We start from the raw sequence: 13,250 nt of genomic DNA on the forward strand, positions 1-13,250 counted from the left end.
TAATTAGTTTCACAATAATTGCGTATTGCATTCTGTATGTACAAGTTGTCTCTGTTCCATATTTCTCATGTCAGGAAATGTCTCCCCTTCTACTTAGAAACAGAAATGTGGCATGAGTTGAAAGTTTAGGATCACCAGAATTTCTCTGCCTGTTTCAGTGAATGAGAAATGATTATCATAAAATTGCATTATGATGTTGTTATCAGCAGTGATCACTGCAACCTATAATGGTTAAAATAGGCTTCACACATAGTATTACTAATGTTACCAATACATGTGTGTGTAGAAACTGATTTGCAACCTTTATATGGTTTTTGTAGTTATTGTGGAATTGAAAAAAGGAAATCAGTGCACTTCCAAAGCTTATCATTTCATAATGTAAAAAATGTAATGACAAATAGAATAAAAGTGAGACAGGATATGGAATAACTGTATGTGGTGCTCCAGCCCTCCTTCTCATGATGGCATGAAAAGAGTTTTAGTAGCACAACTCTGTCCTTCCTTGTCTTCCCCCTGGTGGTATGAAACAGAAGTGCTGTCACAGGCTCCCAGCAGAGACTGTACTTGTAGTTCTAGTCATGTTCACTGTCTGTTTCTTAAAGGCAGATCCAGTGTATTTACAGGAGGAATGCATTAGGAGAGCTGTGATAGCTACATATTCCTTACTGAGTCTTTAAAGCCCTTCCTTTGCTCACAGTCAGTGTGATGTTTCTTTGCTCCGTTTGTCTCTCCTGGCTCCAGCACTGTCTCCTACCAAATCCCTTTTGAACAGAAGTCAGAAACTGAAGCAGTGAATCATGTTTTATGTATCTCTTCATGAACAATAAAAGCAGAGGAAACTGGGGCAGTAAACAGATAGATGGCATTACTGCTGCAAAGCAGCTTTCCGTTCCTTGAAAAACATTGTGAGCAGCATAAAATATGTGGAGAGTCATAGAATTTCACCTAATGATGATCTGCAGGATTCAAAAGCTGAAACGTGAATTTGTTCCTATTTGTGGTGCATTTTAGCTCCGCGGAAGATATAAATAGCTTGAAGTGTGAGCAGCTAAAAGGAACTTGGAAAATGTCTGGGTTGGTGTTATGTGTTATGTAACTCTCAGCCTGTGCTGCTGAAGCAGTCATGCTGAAGCAGCAGCTGTCTCCTGGCTGGATGTGAAGTGTTTGATGTCTCTCAGTGCTGTGCTCAGTCTCGATGTGGTACAGCAGAAAGCTCTGTTAGTGAACTCTTCCATGGACCTCAATTCTGTAACATCCAGAATGATTTGAGCTTAGAAAAATACAGAGGGGCATTAACCAACATAAAAAGGCATGCTTCGGAGAAGCCAACCTACATCCATAGAACTTTATCTGAAATAATGGTTATGATGGCAAACAAGTGGTTTAACCCCTTAAAATCCCGGGCATATAGTATGCCAAGGCTTATTATTCAGTAACTGCAGGGACTTCATTGCAAACTGGTTGAGCTATAACCTGGCCATGTAAGGGGTTAATAAAAAAATAATAACACTGATTCTTGCCTTTCATAGATCATATTCTTTATATATCAAATAAATGCAGCACAGAGAAATCACATGATTAACATAGAAGAGCAGATTCTGCGCATTTTTGTGTCAGTCATAAAAGAATTAAACACATTTTTCAATACAGCAGAAATAAAGAATGTCTGAAACTGTGACTATGTTGATGTTATTATGTTTCCGTTTCCAGCTGATTAGAGCACTGAACATTATGAAAGTGCAATATTTGAAACTTTAGAACGGCATAGGGGGGTTTTGCCTGATCCACTCAGACTAGGGTCTTAGCAGCATAGAAACACTAAACAAAAGCTGTACTTTATAGTGCACTGACCTAACATGCTAGCAACAACATAATATTTTAGCCAGGAGCTAATGCACTAGCCATTAGCTCACCACAATACAGTTATGCAAGATGATACGATGCAACATATTTTAATGCGGTATGAGACTTTGAATTGTTAAACCTTTAATATTTACATACTACATCAAAGACTTTTGTTTCAAGAAAATGAGGAAAATTTGTTCTTCCATGATATGGGCACCTTAAATCACAGATCCTCCTAAATACAGCATCCTAAACAGCTCACTATTTCAACTGGACTTGGGTCCTACTCCAGCAGACAAACTGTGACAATAACTGATGAAATAATAATGACCAGATTAAAGTGGGGTCAGGTCACAGTGGAATGGGCTTATGTAAAGAGACAGAATGAGATGAGTACTCCTGATTAGATTGTGAAGAGCAAGAAGGAGAGGGAAGGTGAACAGAGGAGAAGAGAGGGTGACAGAGGACAGAGGAGAACGGAAAAGAGGGAAGATAAAGAGAGGAGAGCAGGCAAGTGAAGAGGAAAGGGGATGAGGGGGCAGAAAGAGAAAGAGGACAAGGAGGGAGGAAGAGGTTGGGAGAGAAGGTGATTAGGGCAGAGGAGAGGGGAGGAGATGAGAAGAGAGCTGGGTTTGGAGTCACCTGTCTCACGGATAAATCACAGCGCTGTAGAGGTCAGTGGAGGTTGCTCCGTCGGCTCTTTTATGAAAATTAAAATGCTAAAGCCATCGTGGAGGTCTCAGACATGGCTATGTGTGTTGGAGTGTAATCCGATTCTCTGTGCTAAAATGAGCACAGATCTGCAATCCTGTCCCTGTACCCAAAAGACCTCTGAGCCAAATTTTACTACTCATACACACAGACACAGTCGCCTCTACACATTCAGCAGGTTAAGCCCAGATAAAAAGTAGAAACAGTTTGTCCTCAGGGCAATGGGGCAGTATGAATGACAATGTCACAGCTATGACCTTGGCATCATTCTCACCATCGTCATCACCTTGCCGTTAACTGAGGCCCATCCCAACCCCCTTTTTTTCTGTAGTCAAATTGTGTACATATGGGGAGCCCTCATTATTCTCAGTTGTTTAACAAACTGTAGTTACTCACTTTAGCTACGAGGCTAAAGTAGTTAACAAGTTTTTGAAGCATAGTTAAAATTTGAAGCGTATACCCTGCATTATCACACACGCTGTCACACTTGCCTCAAACTGCATCAAGTTGTTAGCAATCTCAAATAGACTTACTTTTGTGAAAAACTGATGAAAGTGCAAAATTCATTTTAAGCATTTCTGCTACAACAGTTTGTACCTATGTAGTGGTTTTTATCCATTTTTATGTATAACAATGTGTTATACAACTGTCAGAAACCACATAAGCAAAAATTTGAGATTACTTAAAAACTTTGACATGATTTGAGATGGTTTATGATTTAACTTTGAATTTTATAATTCAAAGTAAGCCAGTAGGAGTCACTAGAGTCACTAATGAAGTGTCTGACTAGTGTGTTGTCCTGATGCCTAGTTCACAAGACTGGGAGAATGGCAAAAAATGGAAGAGAGCTTTATTGTAGGATTTGCTTGGATTTAAGTGCGATATAAGAGGAGGAGGTGGCTTTGGAGTAAAAGGGAGTTAATGTCTGCTTCTGTCTCCTCTCTTCTGCTCCAGACTCAGTGAAGTCTGGCCTGCCCATCTGTCTCCCAGCAGGCATTCTCTCACCACCGCGGGTCAGATGCACATTTAACCTATGGTCATACACAAGAGGTAGACGCTGCAATGAGAGATTAAGATTTAGATCAGGTGAGGTCTGTGCCTGGTTGAGTGGTTCGAGAAAGACACTGTTCTGTTGTGTCTAAAGTCAGGCAGATCCATCATTCTGATGACCTGCATGCCCTACATGCCACATTGTTTTACAGCGTGCTTCTCTTATCGGCAGGAAGTAGAGTGTCTTTGGAGGCAGAAATGAGAGTGGATCAGTGGAAGTGGCTGTGGTAAGTGGAGTGCAACGCGGCGCCTGAGGGCTGGGCCAATTGACTGGCATGTGATGAGTCCCGCTGTGGCCGATGAGGTCATGGCAAAATCAATGGGCTGTATTGTATCAGTTTGCAGACAATAGTGCCGTGATTGATTACTTAACAGTGCGTGATGCTGCACCTTGGTGCGATGTTTTGATGGGTGTGTGTGTATGATTTGGATTTTTTGGGTATGAACCCATACTTAAGTGAAATGTTCCATTAAATATTGGCTCACATATAAGCAACTATCAAAACAAGGACTCCTTAAGTTCCAGCTGAAGTGCAATGAAGCTTCAGTCAATGTTTAAAATATCTGAGCAACAGCAAAGCTGTCCGGGTGCTGAACCAACAGAAGTGCCTGAAATTAAACTCAAAAAGCAGGAACTGAATATAAATGACTAAAATGGAGCCAAAAGTACTTTACTCTCCTCACAATTATACTTGAATATAGTTTTATCATATCAATATTCAAAAAAGTATATGTCCATGTAAATTTTACTCAAGTGCATTAACTACCCAGCTCTGTGTTTGTGTTAATAGTGTGGATTTCATGTTTTTTCTTCCAAACCAGCTCCCCATCCCCTTGTTTTTTTTTCTGTCTGTAGATCGAGGGCAGGACCAGGCACGTGAGGACCTCCCTCTCCTCCACGTGTGTCAGCGTAGTGTGTGTGTGTGTGTGTGTGTGTGTGCGTTTGTGTGTGTGTGTATGTATGCTGCAGTCGGGCGGCTCATGGAGATGTGACCCAGTTTCAGAGGTGCAAGCACAAACCAGATGAGACTGTTCTCAGAATTATACAGAGAGACATTCCTGCTGTCCTCTCACACTCACCTCTTCAAAAGTTTAGAATCACTTCTCAAATAAATATAGAGTACTGTGAAACAGTCAGAGACCACCCTTCATTTATTTAATTTCCAATTACAAAGCAATCTATTCACTTTTCAGCATCAGGAAAAAACAGAAAACCTTTATTTAACAGAAAATTGCACAGAAGCCTCAACAACCAAGTATCATTTTTTTCCATATTTAGTATGCCCACCTGTTGACTTTATTACTGCTTCCATTATTTATGAGACAGTTGCTTTCAGTTGCAGAGATATTTTTCCACAATTCCAAAGTTCAGTCTTAGAAGTTGGTTGTATTTTCTGCTCCTCACAATCCAAGTAGTCCCAAACACATTCAGTGATCTTGAGGTCAGGACTCTCTCTGTCTCTCTGGGGTGGACAGTTCATTGTCCACAGCTTCTTTGTTTGGTTTGATTTTATTTCTCTGTTTTCTTTTCTCAGTAATGGCTTCTCCTTTCAGACTAATAGTGTTATCCCACAGTGTCAGAATGAAAACACCTCTGAAGCAAGAGTGGAGCTTGATTTTCTCCTCTCTCTCAAAGACGAAAGTTTTAAGTACTTTTTATCTGATGGTGACAGTTTTGTTGGTCTAGCACTTTGTTAGTTATTTCTTTTAAGATTTTTTTAAATCCATTTTTTTAAAACTCTCTTTGACTTTCTGCTGCTTTATGCAAAAAATAATTACCTTTTAGCTAATTTCTTCAGAAATAGCTGGTAAAAATGCATAACTAGTGTTTACAGACTACAGTTGAAAATTAGGCAAATTAGCTAAGCTGCCACATTTACACAAATATTTATTAATTTATGTATTATATTTTTTCTTAATTATATTTTAAATTATTATTTAATTATTATTTTTATTTTGTTAGTATGTATTGTCTTTGTAAATCTTAATCATATAAACTAAAAGTTTAACTGGAATTACATGTTATTAATAAATTACTTTTGCAAAGTAATGTGTGCTGTTTCATAAACAATAATAAACTAGACCCTAAAAGGTATTAACAAGACATGAAATGATAAATCATTTACTGTAACAATAGCAATATTAATATTAAGTTCATTTTGCCCTATATTTGATCACCACTTTTCATATTCAAAGCATTCTGGGTATGAACATTTATTTAATGTTCTTGTTACTGTACAGCTTTCTCAGTCATTTTAGAATCTACAATCTACAGGTTTATTTATTATATTAGACACATCTAACATTTATAAAAATACTTTTTTTAATTATTTGAAACCTGTGAAGTTGCGCAGGTCTAGCATAGTAGCATTGATTTTTTTAAACGTGTGACTAGAACCATATTGGTTTTATGTTACTGAAAAGATTTTTCAGTATTATAATTTATGATTCCAAAGCTTTTGAGCAGTGCCTTTTGAAAAGTTTTTGAAGTAACAGTCCCAGTAAGCTCAGTCTCTGACGCTAAAAGCTAAAAAATCAGCTGTGATGGCCTGTCAGAGTGAGCGATGAGTGGGTCACATTTGCCTTACAAGCACGAGCAGCACAAAGGAATGTGTCCCACGCAGCAGAAGAAAATAGATCAAACACACAATGCAAAGGTGCTTAGCCAAAAAAAGTTGCTACCAGGTTTTGTTTGTTTTCCGTTGAATGTGCAGCGGGTTTAGAGAGAGGCATTGGCCTAATGTGCTATGCGCAGCACTCTCACTGATAAAAGCATAGCTGTCGTTCCTCGTGGCCGGCTGAAGTGCTTATTCCTGCATATATCAGGGGCTGTTTAAGGTTGACGCTGATGGGGTTGTGTGTGTGTGTGTGTGTGTGTGTGTGTGTGTGTGTGTGTGTGCATCTGTTTGTACAGACTGGCTTGCAGTTTCAAGCGTGACACTGTGTTAAAACCAGTTGTGAATTGGCAGAGCTGCACAATGTCAGAGATAGCAGTCAGCCACAACATGCACATTTTTCTTTAGTTGTATTTGTTTGCTTTGAACCCTTAACCAACATTTTCCTTATGTTTTTCACTTGAGGTCCACTCATGTTTATGTTGTTGCATGTACCAAAAGCAGTTCATTTCCACGTGAACATTTTCGTTAGTTAGTTCTGTAACTAATATGAATTTTTCCATAGCTACTATGAAGCTAATATTTTAATTATGTAATTGTGAGAGAGAATTAAAGAATTGTCACGTACAGAAATTTAGGGTTTAAAGGGGTTAAAGAGAAGTCCTGTGTGTCCAGTGGGTGGCAGTGTGCTCCTCCTCTCCTCCTGCTCAGGCTGAGGAACAGATGTGCTGAGGAGCTTAAAGTCATAACAGCTTAGACTGGGCAAAACGAGTCTTTACCCATGAACCCCTCCCTCTCTCGCTCTCTCTCTCCAACTCCGGTTCTGTGTCCTCAGGGAAGAGTTGAACCTCACACACACACACACACGCGCGCTCTCACTGGCCATGACCTCATCACACTGTCTCCATAACCTAATTACAGCCTTTCACCTTGCTGCTGTGTAGCTAATACTGTCAGGCAGGTGTGTGAGGTATAGTGTTCACACGTTTACAAGAGTGCATGAGGGCATAAAAGAACGGGAGTGGCTTTGCAGCTTTGATCTCCACTGTCATAGGCCTTGATACTTGATATTGTTCATTGCTGTTGTTCACAGCTCTCTCTGTCCATGCTTTTGTACATTTTCAGAACAAAAATGTCCTGATTTTGTTGGAAAACCAAAGAAAAACAGGGGTAACCTACAACATCATGTCAGGACCAGCAAAACAGCTTCAAATCACACTGTTTCTTTTTGGTTACTGAGGTTAAGTTTAGGATTAGGTGGGGCTGAACGATCTTGGTAAAATATCTAATTGCGATTTTTCTGACCAATATTGTAATTACGATTTAAATTGCAGTTGTTATACTTGAGGTATGGGACTTTTTTTGGCTAATAAGACCAGGGTTTATATTTTTTCTGGCTTCAGACTTGAACTGTTAACACATTGCGCCAGACTGCCAGTTATTTGTGGTTGTGATGTCACAGCAGTTCACAAGCTCCATGTTATTAGGTAAAACTTCCCTATGCGAAACTTGCATTGTATCAGCATTGTTAATGATAAACTGTAAGACTGTAATAAAAAATTGCAGCCCTTGTGATTTGAAAACTGCACTCTTTCAACTTGGGATTAATCTTTCAGCCCTATGATTAGATTAAAGGGGTTAGTTTAGAATATGATTTTTACATATAGGTTACATATAGTTTTATACAAAAGTTTTTGTTGATTTGTTGATTTTCTAAATGAAAATGTTAACGCATCCTCTACAGGGAACACACCTCTGCACATTCTAATGCACTGTTTATTTGCTGAGTTTAACATAATGGAAAAAAGAAATTAGTTTGAATGTTTTATTTTTTCTAATATGTTAATTGTTAATTGTAAAATTGTGCACTAAAATTACCAGAAAATATCATATTTAAGTGTCTTCCTAGTAGAGGATGTGTTAACTTATTTTCACTTAGAAAAACAACAAAACATAAATTGACTGACTTTTGCATATACATATATTTAAAACATATAGGACATGTCTGACTCTATGTCTAGACACATATTAAAAACAATGTGTGTTGAAGTATATGTACATGTGCTGCATCTTAGGGCTTTGTCTATAGTACTGGAGTGCTTTATAGAGTGAGCTTTAGCATGGTATAACCTAGCTAAAGTATAGTATGGTATAACCTGTCACAATTATTACATAATGGCCTGATCACAGTTACTTCAGCTGATCTCAGTTTTTTTAGCTGACCACAATTATTTTGCACAATTGTTAGCATTTACAATCTTATGCTTAAGTTGCAACAAAAAGAAAGTTTATTGAATGTTTTTTATTAGTTAGGCTGAGTCAAATACATGTGAATATAAGCAAGCAGGTAACACATTTTTTCAAGACACGTCATGGGTCTTATGAAAACAGCAACTGATACTATAGCACCTTTAGAGAGCAACAGTGATTAATGTTTTATTTGTATTTATATTTATTATTTGAGCTCGAGCTGTGTCTTTCGTCAGATGGGAGCTGCTACGTATCGACATTTAGTAAGCAAAATAGCTAGTCAGTGTGGCCACCAGTGTGCCCATCAGTGTGGCCACTTTAGGCTTGTACTTAAATAACTGCATACAGTACATATAAACGACAAATTGTTAATCGCAGTTATTTATATGGCAGTTAATCCTCAGCCACAATTTCATTTCACATTCAGTTGTGACAGACCAAGTATAACCTCCAGTGTATGTGTATTTCTGTAGGTCTGTGTGTGTAGAAGAGGCTGAGTCTGCAGTGGCTCTTTGGGGATGTGTAAAGTCTTCTCTTGTGCTGAATGTGCTCAGCTTATAGGAGCTGAAGTTTGGGCCTTAAAACACGGTAAGAATATTAACCTCACTCTTTCTCTCCATGTCCCTCTTACTGCTGCTGTGCTTTACGGAATCTTTATTCATTGTGTGCATGCGGTTCATGAGCCGTATGACAACACAAGAAGAGTTTATGCATCCTGTAAACAGTGTCACAACTTTCACAACCTACCAGCAGTGGCTACTAGCGGTGCTTTTGCTGCAGTACTCTGTAAAACAATGTCATATTTTCTGCTGTGCTGATTCTAAACAGTTAAAACCCAGTCAAACAAAGTTAGGAAAACACCTTATCTTAAGTGTCCTGTCAGACAAGACTAGAAGAAAATAGAAACCTTGGAGAAAAGATTATGAGCCAGGGCATATTAAAGGAATACTTAGGCAGAAAGCTTTTCTCAAATATAGTTGATCAACCAAAGACATGTTTGGTGTCTAATGTTTGACTCTTTAGTTTTGCACTGGATATACAATGCTAATGTGGCTAACACGTAATGGAAATTCATACTCCGCTGTTGCTTGATTGGTTTCTGACACTGAAAATTGTTCATCCTTTTGTCCATTTTATAAACAACAGTATGTGACACTGTATCAGAAAGAAAATATGCAGGACAATTTGAATTCACCTAACAATTTGACAAGGTCTGAGGCAAATGTGTGATAATTTAGGTATGCAGCTCACACTATGCTAACTATTGGGGTATAAATTTCAATTTATTATTAGCTTAATTTAACAGATATAGTTTGTTTTATGCAGTTTGTTTTTGAATCAAAATATTGCAGTTTTGGGGTTTTTTTTATTCGTTCTGGTAAAAAATAGTATTATAGATTTATCCCTTTTTACGATACATGTACCAAAGAGGCCGAGGGAGAAATGTGCTCTAACATTGTATCAGATAATGTTTGACTGGATTTAGCTTGTATCAGCAATGATACAGAAGTAATTTCAAGATTTAAATTTTCTAAAATCTTTGTTTTAGTTTAGCCGGTTTACTGAATGGAAAGCCCAGGTCACATTCCATTGCTAACTTAGTGTACCAAGATAAAATTCCATCAGGATTAAAATACGTTTAATAGGCAAAAATAAATGACTACTTTGCTGTTTTTTTAATGCTTTGTATTATTAATATAGATTTATGACCGTTCATGTCTTATAGGAGCTACACAGATAGCAGCTAGCCCGCTGTCTCTGTCTTTCAGCTCTGCAGTGGCTATGTAGCTCTCTGTGGCAATACAAGTGACTGAACACACGCTCAAATTCTTCACTTGAATGTTGTTCACTAGTCAAAACTACAGCCTTTGTGTAAACATTGTATTTGCCATTTTAATATCTTTCAGTGACTTATCTTGCTTCAGTCATTCAAAAAAGGGGTGATTTGCGAAATCATGGTGGGGAGGACCTTTAGCTAACGTGGCATGATTTATTTTATAGCCTTAAATCACGTCCATTGTTAAGTCCGTTGTTAAGTAGTAATAGTTTTTGATAAAATGTTTTGTTTGAAACAGTGATAAATAAGCTTCTAACACTGGGGTCTAAAGGAATAACAAAAGACAAAGCTTCTGAAAACTAAATAAGGAAACGAATACCAACATAAGAAACAAATATTGAGTATTCAGAATATTCAGATCAACCCTACTGGTTAGGGAAACTTTTTTGTAAATTTGATTTTTCACTGAACTGTCCCTTTTAATGTAAAGTGTTTCACTGGCATTATGGTATTGGATCTGCTCTGCTGGTGTCCACATTTTGGTCAGGGTCGATTAGCAGGCCTGCTCTGGACAGTGATTAATGCTGTGAATGTGTGTCAGTCAGCAGGTCAGACCTGACTTGCATTGTAAAATTTAAATAAAGCTCTTTGAACTATATTTTCCTCCCGGGTCAAGCTGGTGATGGATGACCGAAGCAGTGTGTGACAGCAGCAGTGGAGTGTGAGCAGTCCAGGGGCTGTGCAGAAGGGGCTAAGGGGTCAGAGGTCAGGGATTGGAGGAACAGTTTTGTTTCTAACAGGGGGAGGGGGCAGGGCTGGGACACGGTGGCTAGATTGAGGACGTCAGAGCTGGATGGTCACACAAAGACCAGAAACTCTTTCACAGAGAGACTGGGCACTCTACTCATTCAGAAGTAGAGTTCTTTTTTTCTCACTGTCCTGTAACCTCTAAAAAACACTGCTAACATGTGAATCAACTTTTTGAATTTAACTTTTTTGTCCAAACCCCTCATATGTCAGTGTTCACACAAGCAGCATACACAAACAGCGAGAAGCCCCTGGGTCCCTCGGGCAGAGGGGTTGCTCTTCATCGTCGTCCAGCTCTCATTGCTCTGACCCTTTTGGCTTTAGCCAGTGCCTGTGAGTGCCCAGTTACTGCATGTGATTGACAGAAGCTTCCCTGAAGTGTGTGCGAGTGTGTGTGGTCTTCTTGGCAGCTGCTCCGCCCCCCAGTCTCCATCCACAGTCACACACACCCAAACACAGCTGTTTCTTTCCTTCAGTAGGCTTAGCCTGTCTCTCTCTCTCTCTCTCTCTCTCTCTCTCTCTCTCTCTCTTTCGCGCTCTCGCTCTCGCACTCTGTCTCTCCCTTTGTATGTATATCAAGTACAGCCTCCAGTTAAAGGAATACTCTAATGTTTTTCAACCTAATCCCTATGAGCCACATAATAGTGGACAATAATTTCCATGTTCTTAGAAAAAAACACAAAGCCACACTTGCCATTGGCTTCTATTATATGTGTGCTTTGAAGAGGGGTGCACCAACATAGGAGTTGTGGACCAATACCAATATCCAATATTTTTATGTCAAATAGTTAATTTGGCCGCACCAGATGTTTTTGCTATCTCTCTGATAGCAAGTCTAACAATGGCCAGATGGCAAGCCTAACAGTGGCTTGTTTCACTGGCAGTGACAGCTCTTTGGACTTCATGTAGAGAGTTAACAGCAAATTTCAAATGCAAATGCCACACTTGAAATCAATTGTAGATGTTTTATCTGCTCACTTGTAAGTGAAATAATGAAGGAATAACATACACCTGGCCATGGAACAGCTGAGCTATCAGCTGTCTAATTAATTTTGAGCCCCTAAACATTGGGGGCTATGTCTGAAAATGGTTGTAATTCTTACATTATTCACCCAGTTTGGAAGTAAATGCCCTCATATTAAAGCTGAAAGTCTGCACTTTGAGCTCATATTCATTATTTGTTTTAACCCCAGTATGCTGTGGGAAACAGCTGAAATAATAACTTTTTCGACATCCAGATATTTATGGACCTCACTGAAGGTATCTGCCAACACCAAAGCCAATTGATAAAACATTTATAAAATGTAGAAATTGGGACAAGATCCACTTGGATTAGCATTACAGGGGAATGTAACATTTATTGTACAGGGTTACAAATGCAGGAAAATGAGTAAAATGCAGACATTTTAGTGTAGTAGCCCAGCTTGTACATGGTTATTGACTGTATGTTCCTGGTGGGTACTTGCAGCAACTTCACAATACGTTACTTATAATGATATGAATGTCACAATATGATTCAGTGGCATGTCAAAACTTACCAGATGTACAACACACAACACAGTTTTTAAAGTTTTAAAATAAAAACACACTACTACTGCTAACTATATCAAATCTGTGAAAGTGAAACTAACACTAAAGTTCCCAGTTAACGTGGTGCTTTAACAAGATACTCGCTTCATTCAACCACCCAACAGCACACGTAAAACTAATGAATCTCTGTGTTGAGTTTTTGTGGAACACATGGCGTGCTAAAGGGACCGTCGAGAATTGCTTTCTTCTCTAACAAAGCCCTTTATACAATCTATTATACAGACTATAATAAGTTAAGAGTAAGCCCTGACTATTAGAGCACGTTTACATGTGATGGATGTTTGTAAACATCACATTTTTTTTGAATACAGTATCAGTTTAACTCACACATACACACGTAAAAGTGAACAGGTTTACTTCTACATATTTTTGTGCATATGTAATGATGTGCATGCAATGTAAATGTAAATATGAACAAATTAAAGTCAAATGGCTGCTTATGTGTTTCTGTTTTTGCTTTTTTTCCCTTAACTTTAACCTTGTCAAAGAAAAAACAGAACTGTGATATCAGACAGTAAAGGAATAAAGTGCCTGAGTTGATTAATGGACATTTCCTGAACCATTGTGTTTGTCAGCACATTTTGTCTTCACACTTTTAGGATGGA

General features: G+C 38.5%; 1 protein-coding gene across 2 annotated transcripts in view; it reads left to right on the plus strand.

Annotated features, from left to right (window-relative positions):
* Positions 1–13,250, plus strand: part of lzts2a (leucine zipper, putative tumor suppressor 2a) — a 73,724-nt gene that overhangs the window by 28,464 nt on the left and 32,010 nt on the right. The window contains exon 2 of one of the 2 annotated variants that reach the window (XM_036573979.1): positions 8,945–9,059. The exons of the other annotated variant lie outside the window; for it this stretch is intronic. The gene's annotated coding sequence lies outside the window, so the exon portion shown is untranslated. The remainder of the gene's footprint in view (positions 1–8,944; positions 9,060–13,250) is intronic. 2 annotated transcript variants of the gene reach the window in all.

The sequence above is a fragment of the Colossoma macropomum genome, unplaced genomic scaffold (genome assembly GCF_904425465.1).
Source record: "Colossoma macropomum unplaced genomic scaffold, Colossoma_macropomum, whole genome shotgun sequence".
In the NCBI taxonomy this organism is placed as follows: Eukaryota; Metazoa; Chordata; class Actinopteri; order Characiformes; family Serrasalmidae; genus Colossoma; species Colossoma macropomum.